At 44.2% G+C, this 11,136-nt stretch overlaps 1 protein-coding gene across 3 annotated transcripts in view; it reads right to left on the reverse strand.

Moving 5' to 3' along the window:
• PLCE1 (phospholipase C epsilon 1) overlaps positions 1–9,969 on the reverse strand; it is a 496,428-nt gene extending 486,459 nt beyond the window's left edge. For 2 of the 3 annotated variants that reach the window (XM_033942328.1, XM_033942326.1), the window contains exon 1: positions 9,205–9,793. The gene's annotated coding sequence lies outside the window, so the exon portion shown is untranslated. The other variant, XM_033942327.1, reaches the window with a different exon arrangement.
• Positions 9,970–11,136: the final 1,167 nt, after the last annotated feature.

Genomic DNA, 11,136 nt, shown 5'->3' on the forward strand with positions numbered 1-11,136 from the left:
TGTGGTAGAGAAATACCAAGAACTGCAACCAGCTTAAGTTTCATCTCCACTTCAAAGTGACCTAATTCATCAAAGGCAACTGCATTGTTCTCATAGCATTCACTGAGCAACAACATTTAAGATGAGATGATCCGCTGTTTGTGTGATGAAGTTTGCAATAGCAAACTCCGGTTCCAGATTTGCTCCTTCATTTGGTTTACTGGGGAATTCTCATTTACATCTCACTTCTGCTTTCATTTTTCACTACAAGCATCAGATGCAACTGAGTAAAAGTAGCAAAAATTGGTGAAATTATTACATAGGTAAAAGTAAAAGTAACAAATGTATCCTGTACTTCTTGGACAACTTCCTGGAGGAAAAGTCCATAGTCTGTTATTGAGAAAGATAAGGGGGAAGCCACTGCTTGCCCTGCATTGGTAGCATGGAATGTTGCTACTCCTTGGGTTTTGGCCAGGTACTAGGGACCTGGATTGGCCACTGTGAGAACAGGCTACTGGGCTTGATGGGATTTCGGCACCCTATATCTCTGGCATCCTGGGCCAAACCCTCACCTGGTTCAATGGTTAAGCATCCAAACTTCTTGTCCAAGATAAAAGATAAGTGGGAAATAGTTGCATTATTTTAGTAGAATGGGTAGCTGGGAGGGGAGGGGCAGGTCATATTAATTTTCTACAGTTCTATGTATTTAAGTTTCAATTTATAATTTTCTCTTTTAATTATGGAATGTTATTGCTGTGCACAGGAAGGAAGGGCAAGATTGAGAAAAGAGCTCATAGGTGTAGTTTGGGGCAAAGGGCGAGTCTTATTGGCAGTGGGAGGAGAGGGACGAAATATACACTAGTACCCACAACATCTGAGGGTGAAGCATCGTTCAGCCCTTCCCCCCAAACTACACCTATGGAAAAGCAACCCTTTCCCCCATTTCAGGCTTTCCCTTTCCCCTTCTCAGCAGCTACAAGAAGAGGAAGGAAGGAAAGGGGTGATGCCAGGATGGACAGAGCAGAGCAAAAGTATTTATGTACTCAATTTTATATACCATTCTCCCAGGGGAGCTCAGAACAGTTTACATAAATTTATTCAGGTACTCAAGCATTTTCCCTATCTGTCCCAGCAGACTCACAATCTGTCTAATGTACCTGGGCCAATGGGGGGATTAAGTGACTTGCCCAGGATCACAAAGAGCAGCGTGAGTTTGAGCCTACAACCCCAGGGTGCTGAGGCTGTAGCTTTAACCACTGAGCCACTCTAGAAATCAAAATGTAGTAAAAGTGAGCCATGTATAGGACAATCAAGTCATTGTGACATCACTGATGAGGTCAGCTCTTAGGCATTGGTGGAATGAGGCATTATGACATCACAATACCAGCTCTGATTATCAGAGGCTGAAACTTTTCATACTATTTATTTATTCAATTTTCTATACTGTTCTCTCAAGGGAGCTCAAAATGGTTTACATGAATTTATTTAGGTACTCAAACATTTTTCCGTCTGTCTCAGCAGGTTCACAATCTATCTAATGTACCTGGGGCAATGGAAAAATTAAGTGACTTGCCCAGGGTCACAAGGAACAGCATGGGTTTGAACCCTAAACCTCAAGATGCTAAGGCTTTAACTCTAACCCCTTCACCACACTTTCAGACATAGGAAAGTAGAAAATGACATGGCAAACATTGTCTGATAGAGATGCTACCAAATCCAATTCACTCTTGCCATTTTCTTCTATCACACTGGCTGGTTTTTAAATGATGAAAGAAAAGAATAAAATGACAAAGCAGCAAATGTGTAGCTCTCTGCACCCCTAGAATCAGGGCTTAATGGCTGATTTGAGGAGGAGGTGAAGGATGAAAGGGGGTGAGAACAAAATGACAAATTCCTTGGCAGTGTGTATGGGGGAGGGGTGAACGTTGAGAGAAGTGAGGAAGGCTTGAATGCTGGCAGGGTGTAACTGTGAAGTTGTGAGGATACACTATCTTGGGTGAATCTCTTCATAAAATCCCAATAAATATATAAATGCTGACAGAAATGGAGAGTCTGTCTGAGAGAAAACATATGGTGATATATGGTGATTTGGACAAGGAAGGGTTAAACTAACCTGAACAGACAAGTAATGAGAGGGGAGGAGCACTTGAGTAAAAGGGAGAGCATATAAACAGCTGATGAAGGCAGAAAGTGAATCCAGAGAGATGAGGGGGATAACTGAAAACAAGGATAACAAAAAGTCAAAAAAGGAGAAGAGAACATGAAAAGGATGGGAAAGAGTGCAGGGAGTCAAACAAGGGTGGATATTGAGGGAAATGGAAACTAGACTAGCAGAAGACCGATGGGGAAGCCACCCAGTGAAGGGGAAATGGAAAGAACTGATAAGGTGAAATGTTGGGGGGGGGGGACTGGATGGTGAAAAATGGAGTCAAACCCAGATATGATGAAAAGAAGAAATTTAGAAACAGAAGAGAGAAATGTTGTTGGGCTTATCATGATTATCAGTTGTATTACCAAAATTTCAGGTGGAACACTATTAATATTACTGCAAGATATTAACTTGCAAAAATTAGCTGTGGTGGACTTCAGGTTGCACAAAGCTGCATGTTCACTTAGGGTGCCTAATTTCCTTGTACTCTTCTAAGAGGGATCTAGTGTTGTATGTATTCATTACAAACCATGCCATTAGCTCCTATAGTGTAACACACACCTATGGGCCAATACACAGAACTCTGGCGCTGCAGGGAACAGTGCAGAAAAAATTGTCCCCATGCTCAACACACTAATACAAGATTATATACCTACTGTTAAGAACATAACATAAGAATTGCCGCTGCTCAGTCAGACCAGCGGTCCACTTTGCCCAGCGGCGGCCCATAGGTCAAAGACCAGTACCCAATTTAAATATAGCCTTACCTGCGTACATTCTGGTTCAGGAGGAACTTATCTAACCCTTTCTTGAATCCCTGGAGGGTGCTTTCCCCTATAACAGCCGCTGGAAGAGTGTTCCAGATTTTTACCACTCTCTGGGTGAAGAAGAACTTCCTTACGTTTGAATGGAGTCTATCCCCTTTTAACTTTAGAGAGTGCCCTCTCGTTCTCTCCACCTCGGAGAGTGTGAACAATCTCTCTTTCTCTACTAAGTCAATTCCCTTCAATATCTTGAATATTTCGATCATGTCCCCTCTAAATCTCCTCTTTTCAAGGGACAAGAGGCCCGGTTTCTCTAGCCTCTCCTCCAGTCCCTTAACCATTTTTGTCGCTCTTCTCTGGACCCTTTCTAGAGTAGAGTAGAGTAGAGTAGAATAGTATTATGTCCTTTTTCATGTACTGCGACAGTGTTGGATGCAGTATTCCAGGTGGAGGGTGAACCATGGCCCAGTACAGCGGCATGATAACCTTCTCAGATCTGTTTGTGATCCCCTTCTTGAGCATTGGGAAGTTAAGGGAGAGAGGGGAACGTACCATGCCCAGTCAAACTGAGGAGAGGGGGAGCCTGTGCTGTAAGATTGTACAGTGCTTTTAAAATTCTCTTCCTCCCTACTTCCAAATAAATACAAACACAAAGGGAACAAAACTTTCCAGGATCAGAATCCATGCATAGTCTAAGCTGGGCATCCATGCAGTGGCGTAGTAAGAGGAAATGGGGGAGGGTGTGAAACAACCTAGGCGCCTGCTCTTATCTTCCTCTCCACCCCCTCCTGTGCACTTCTTGAAATGTTTGCCAGCATGAGCAGCATCTTCCATCTGCTCCTCATGCCAGCCTCGGCACCCTTCTGACATCACTTCCTCATCACGGGATCAGAAGTGACATCAGAAGGGAGACGAGGCCGGCACAAGAAGCAGGTGGAAGATGCTGCTTGCGCCGATGAACATTTCAAAAAGTATGCTGGGGGCGAGAGCGCGTGGCAGGGTGGGGAAAAGCAGGGTGGGGCACATGGAGTAGCGATGCTGGGGGGCACCACCGCCCCAGGTGCCAGCCTCCCTAGCTACACCACTACATTCAGGGGTAGCTTCCCCCCACCAAGCAAAAGTTTGAATGTGACAGTAATGCTGAAAACTCTCCGTTCAAGCATCCTACCACCAGCTCAGAGCTGATGATAGGTTTCCAGCATTAGGGCAGCATTCTTTCCTTTGCTGTTCTCCGAGCAGGAGAGAGAATAACAGGCGACCATGGATTTAAATATTATTTGCATTAATTTTGGGTGGGTGGGTGGTTTCTGGCGCTAGAGCCCTCCAAACTGTGTACAGCTTAACCCTGATGCTATGCCAACACTAATCACCTCTACCCCTGGTGTTGCGTTTTGGGGCATCAGCCTGCTAGTAAGCTATAGTGGAAGTAAGTGTTTATCTACAGTATAAATGCAGTGATAAAGTTATGTGTATACTCTTCTCTGTGCAGACTTTTTGGACCTAGACATTGGCATGACGAGTGAGGTGATTAAATTTGCAGACAATACAAAGTTATTCAGAGTAGTGAGGACACAGTAGGACTGCGAAGACCTACATCAAGACATAAACATTCTCGAGGAATGGGCCACGAAATGGCAAATGAGGTTCAAAGTGGATAAGTGATGCATGTCGGTAACAAAAAAATTATGTGCACGAATACAGAATGCCCGGTGCTGTACTCGGAAAGAGCCCCCAGGAAAGGGACTTAGGAGTACTTGTAGAAAAGTCAATGAAACCTACGCGCAATGTGCGGAAGCGGCGAAAAGGGCAAACAGAATGCTAGGAATGATTAAGAAGGGGATCACAAACAAATCTAAGAAGGTTATCATGCCGCTGTACCGGGCCATGGTACGCCCCCACCTGGAATATTGCGTCCAACACTGGTCGCCGTACGTGAAAAAGGACATAGTACTGCTCGAAAGGGTCCAGAGAAGAGCGACTAAAATGGTTAAGGGGCTGGAGGAGTTGCCGTACAATGAGAGGCTAGAAAAACTGGGCCTCTTGTCCCTTGAAAAGAGGAGACTGAGAGGGGACATGATCAAAACATTCAAGATATTGAAGGGAATTGACTTAGTAGAGAAAGAGAGATTGTTTGCCCTCTCCAAGGTGAAGAGAACGAGAGGGCACTCGCTAAAGTTAAAAGGGAATGGATTCCGTACAAATGTAAGGAAGTTCTTATTCACCCAGAGAGTGGTAGAAATCTGGAATGCTCTTCCAGAGGCTGTTATACGAGAAAGCACTCTTCAGGGATTCAAGAAAAGGGTGGATAAGTTCCTGCTGGAACAGAACATACACAGGTAAGGGGTAGACTCAAATAGGGCACTGCTCTTTGCCCTAAGGGCCGCCACGTGAGCGGACTGCTTGGCACAATGGACCACTGATCTGACCCAGCAGTGGCAAATCTTATGTTCTTATGACAATTACTGCAAAGAACCTATACATTTACACCAGCTCTTTGTGCCACACAATTTTTCAAATAAAAATACTGTACCTAGATATTGTCACATTTTAAAAAGCATGCATTAAATTTTATGCCATATACAGAATGTAACAAAATATCAGTAGCCAATTTTGAAACCAGCTATTTTTGCATCTTAAGCACTGCTCTGCTTGTGGAAATACCTTTGAAAGTTACCCTTTTATCTTCAGTTGAGAAATAAGAGTCAAGCATTAAAGAGAGCCAAGTTTATGTGGTGGGGAGGGGGAGGTATTATTCTGCCATGGAAGAACATGGTAATGGCATATACAGTATTAGAAATCAAGATTATTGGAGTGTGTGGTGCAGTGATTAGAGAGCCACAGCCACAGCATGCTGAGGTTGTGGGTTCAAATCCCATGCTGCTCCTTGTGACTCTAGGCAAGTCACTTAACCCCTAATTGCCCCAGGCACATTAGACAGTTTGTGACCCCAGCAGGAAAGATAGGGAAAATGTTTAGGCTTTAAGTGGTATATAAATAAAACCTGGCTATTTGACAGTGTTTTAAATCATTAAGTGGATGTTTAAGCATATTTTACTCTTATGCTTAATATAGGGATAGGATAATTTTATGTACTAAAACATAAAACTGGTAGAGCTGTTGCCTCTGCATCCAGAGGTCATGAGATTAAATCCCAGTGCTTCTTGTGACCCTTGGCAAGTCACTTAGAGGTCCTTTTACTAAGGCGCGTTAGTGCGTCTTAGCACATGCTAAATTCTAACGCATGGCAATGCGTCCATAGGACGCTTAGAACCTCTCCGCTTAGAACCGCAAGGCACAGGCGGAATAGAAATCACAAATGTAATGTAATGTAATATAATGGACACGTTAGCATTTAGCACACTCTAATTTTTAACACGCGCTAAGACGCACTAGCGCGCCTTAGTAAAAGGGCCCCTTAATTTTCCAGTGCCCATCCACATACCATAAAACAATATTCAGCCAGCTGCCTAATATTCAGTTTCTTTATCTGATTAAATAGGAAAGGGAATTCTATACTGACTGTTTGTGACTTTGGCATTTCAAAGCTGAAATTCAAGGTGGCAGGCGCTGGAGGATTAAATGACTTGCCCAGGGTCACTAGAAGCACTGGGGTTTAATCTCATGACCTCTGGGTGCAGAGGCAGCAGCTCTACCAGTGAGCCACACCTTCCCCTATTGAATGTGCAGTCCTAAACGTTAATAGGATGTATCTGCGTGGTCCACCAAATGGATAATGTTATTCAGACAGTAGCTAGTCACTGTTTGGATAATTTTGTGGTACGTCATGAACCACCTGCTGCCCCTTCATTTCTTAGGAGGATAACTTTTTCTCAGATAGTGAAATTGTCTCATCAAACTTAGAGCTGTTATCAAGCCACAATATAAAATTTTTTTAAAAAAAATTCATATCCACTAGGATTTTATTTACAATATTACGCCTCTGGTTTTTATTGCATGTGTGTGTATATTTATTTATTTGGCTTTATTAACCACCTTTATGAAGAGATTCACCCAAGGCAGTGTACAACCAAGTACAATTCAATTTTTTTTAACAGTTATCTGTTCAGGAAAGGCGGTGTAGAAATAAAAGGAGGCAGAATGGCGATATATGTTAAAGATCATATTAAAACCACAGAATTGCAGGATCTGCAGGTTACGGAAGAGGCACTGTGGGTCAATCTGGAAAGAGGGATATACAGGCCTCCTTCACAGACAGAAGTGGATGGAGATTTAATTATAGAAATTCAGACTATATCTAAAAAAGGGGAAGTATTACTAATAGGTGATTTTAACATGCTGGATGTTGATTGGGGTATCCCTATTGCGGGGTCTTCTAGAAGTAGGAGATCCTGGATTCTCTACAAGGAGAACTGTTCCAGCAGTTGGTAATGGAACCCACGCGGGTTGAGTCCATACTGGACATAGGGGAAGATCTTCAAAACTTACTGTGCCTTTAACGGTCGCTAAACTGGTAACAGCCGGTTTAGTATGCAAGTATTCTACCAGTCAATTACCAAAAGGGCTCACTGTGGTCTTTTCCGAGCTTCCTGGCAGACTCCGACTCTGCTGTGCAAATGTATTACAATGAGGTCATTAATATTTAAACAAGCACTCAGGGCAATTCTCTATTATCGCCGGATAATTCCCTAATCTCTCTGTCCTACATCTGCGGGCAAAATTTTTCGGTAGAGTCTGAGATGCAGTAGCCTTACTTTCTGGTCAGTGTCTGAGCTCTGATTGGCTCAGACATTGACGGGACAGTAAGGCTTGATAGCTCAGACCCCTCCTCCACCCCCCAAAATAAAAAAGACCCCCAAATTGAAGGATGGCAGGAGGGATGCCCACTCCCTCCCACCACCAGTGATTTCCCCCCCCAGACAATTCCCCCAGCAGGAGGAATGCCCACTCTCTCCTTCAACCAGTGATCCCCTCCCCCAGCAGAAGGGATGCCCACCCCCTCCAGCACCCCCATACTTTTCAGCCGATGGTCAGCTGGAGGGATACCTACTCCCTCCAGTCAGCAGGCCTGCCTCTTCAAAATGGCAGGCCTTCCTCTTCCCAGAGCATCCTAGGATGCACCAGGGAGGGACCTAAGGTGCTGATTGGCCCAGGTGTTTAAGCCCCCCCCTCCCATGGGATGGGCCTTAGGTATCTGGGCTAATCAAGGACTTAGGCCCCTTCCCAGTGCATTCTGGGATGATGAAGGACCATTGCTTCCGCAGTTCATGCCACACAAGACAACCATAACCCAGGAAAGTTACGCCAACATAATGATCACTTTAAGAGAGTCAATCAAGGATAAAAGACAAGGAAAACTCAAGGCAACTCAATGCTCAAAACTCAATGCTGCTTCTTCACGACAATGTACTGGTGCACATGTCACAATCACAGGCTGCTATCTCAGAATGTGGGTTTCAGAAGCTGAACCATCCACCCTACAGTTCTGACCTGGCTCCCTCAGATTATTTCCTGTTCCGAGTTTTGAAGAAATCTCTCTGTCGACAGCGTTTTTCAAGTGATGAAGACGTCAAGGAAGCCGTAACATCCTGATTTGAAGGTCAAACAGAATTCTTTTCAAAGGGGTTAAAGTCATTGGAAGAAATTCTTTTCTTTCCTACCGAGGTAGATAAATTATTGAATCCCCCTTGTACAGAGTGCATTGGGATAAACAGATGGGAGGTTAAACTCAAGGCAAGTTGATTATACAGGTAAACAAGATAAAATTCAGATCCAGTGCATGTAGCAAGCTAGTCCTGGTACAGAATAAGTGTATAGTCAACTACCATATATGTTTACTGTTGGTGAACAGTTTTATATTATCTCAGTGTCTTTGATATTTATGTTTTGATTTTCCTTGGTGCATTACACTGTAACCGACATTTAGCAGTTTTACTGGAAAAGAAGGTTATAAAATTGTTAAACAAAATGATAAGAGTCAAAGCTAATTAATGGATGCACTTCTCAGTTTATGAGACCTGTTTAGTAAGAAAGTTTTGCAAAACATAGAAGAAATTCTTAGATTAGGAATTCCAAATGGTGCAACTTAACTTTGTAAAAAAAGTGTAATTTGAATGGTTTAGATTTAGCCATTTTGGTGTGCATCAGACTTAAAGTGTTCGCCTATAAAACAAAATAGGATCCGCTTGCTCCCTAGATAAAAAAACTGGTCTATCCAATATGTTGACTTAAAAGCTAACTCAACAAGTCAGCTATATAAAAACTAATTTGCTTGGAAAGCTTTGGTAAATCTAGGGAAACGATCAAGATCTCCCCCTCCCCCCCCCCCCCCCCGACATTATGTAATTCACTTACCAGATTCTTAGATGAAAGCTGCAATCCAGTTAAAGGGGGGGGGGGGAAGAGTTAGAGCTGAGAAAATCGGCAGCTTCCCCGGTATAGGAGGAAGCATGTGGTCCTTTTCGTGGATTTTGGACGCGTAGGAAAGCGGAGCCTGAAGGCAAACTAGCGGGGAAGCACGAAAGTTTGCAAAGACCCCAAGGACAATGCTTCTTTCTTCCTGCTTGCAGCGGGAGCCGTTGCTAAGCGAAAGCAAGCCTCGAGGACGGGCTTAGAGCAAAGCAAGCGCTGGCACGGAGGAACGCGGATCCGCTGTTCATTTATTTAATTGGATTACACGCCCAATTTAAACTCTATGGAAGGTACTAAACTGTTAAAAAAAAACACACCCCGTAATCGTAGCCATCCTGACCTCCCACCCCATCTTTACTACAGCAGGTATAATTCAACCACAGCTTCTCGGGGGCGCAGAAAGCGCGAGCAAAGGCACCGTCGTCGGCCGGCCGCACGCGACCTGCTCTCGCGCCCGAGAGAAAACCCGGGAGCCGAGCTCGAGGGCAAGGGGGCGGGGATAGCTCAAGCTGATGCGTGGCTAGTGGCAACGCCGCTCACCTCCGGGCCCCGCCTCGGGCTTGTCTTTCGCTTCACCAATCCACATTCAGCCGGCCAGGGGGAGGGAAATGTCCGCGGGCAGCCAGCGTGCAGTTCCCAAAACAGCCCAGTCGCACCTGGCAAAGTAAACGTCCCCGAGGATTTTTCTCCTGTGCCAGGAGGGAAAGGGTTTCCTGCACTAGGCCCCCCCCCCCAACTTTAACTGGCAACGCCCCACATGATTCTGCTGCAACATAATCAAACTCAGGCACTTGTCCTTTTGACTAGTGAGATTAGCCAGTGTAACAGATGAAGTTCAAATAAAAGGTTTTCACCTGAAAGATCCATAGCAGTAAAATGAACCTGTTATGTCAGGTGAGTCCCCCTGTAATAGCCGATTGCCAAAATGAAAAATGCACACAGGGAGAAGCAGATTTGTCGTCTGTGCTGCTGCCTTAACTTAAGCATGCAGACGCCAGCAGTTCCTTGGCTTGATCTTTCTGGTGCCAAGCCATAGCAGCTCGCGTTTCCGAATTAAACTACTCTGGAAAGCTGCTGCTCCCGCCAGCCGAAGTCCTATGAAAAAATTAATTCACAATTTTTTTATTTTTTTTTAATATTTCTATTTGCCTTTTTAGCACTATGATTTTTTGTGAAACATTTCTTCCAATTATGCCATCATTGCTTGTAGAACAGTGGTCTCAAACTCGTGGCCCAGGGGCCACATGCGGCCTGCCAGGTACTATTTTGAGGTATGTTTATCATAATCACAAAAATAAAACAAAACAGTTTCTTGATCATATGTCTCTTTAGCTATAAATGACAATATTATTATTAAGACTTAGCCAAAAGGAAATATTTATAAACTATAAAGAGTTTTACCAAATGCAGAATTGTCATTTCTTTAATAAGACAACTATTTTTTCTAAGGCCCTCCAAGTACCTACAAATTCTAAATGTGGACCTGCAAAGGGTTTGAGTTTGAGAGGCCACTGTTCTAGAATAATGTGAACTGAACTGCTTGCCCTGTAACTTCCAATTTCAGCTGAGCTCTGCTGCCACCCCTTCAGCCACCAGTGTCCATGAGCTCTTCACTGCTACTGCAGCTGCCGCCCCTTCAGCTACCAGTGTCAACTGAGCTCTTTACTGTTGCTCTTACTGCTGCTCCAGTGTCACCTAAGCTCTTTACTGTCACCTCTTCAGTTGTCAGTGTCAGCTGGACTCTTTACAGCTACTGCTGCTGCCAACCCTTCAGCCTGCAGTATCAGCTGAGCACCTTACCATTGCTGTCACCCATTCACCCACCAGTGCTAGATGAGCTCCCTACTGTTGCTGTTGCCACTCCTTCATCTGCCA

This window comes from Geotrypetes seraphini, chromosome 4 (genome assembly GCF_902459505.1).
Source record: "Geotrypetes seraphini chromosome 4, aGeoSer1.1, whole genome shotgun sequence".
In the NCBI taxonomy this organism is placed as follows: Eukaryota; Metazoa; Chordata; class Amphibia; order Gymnophiona; family Dermophiidae; genus Geotrypetes; species Geotrypetes seraphini.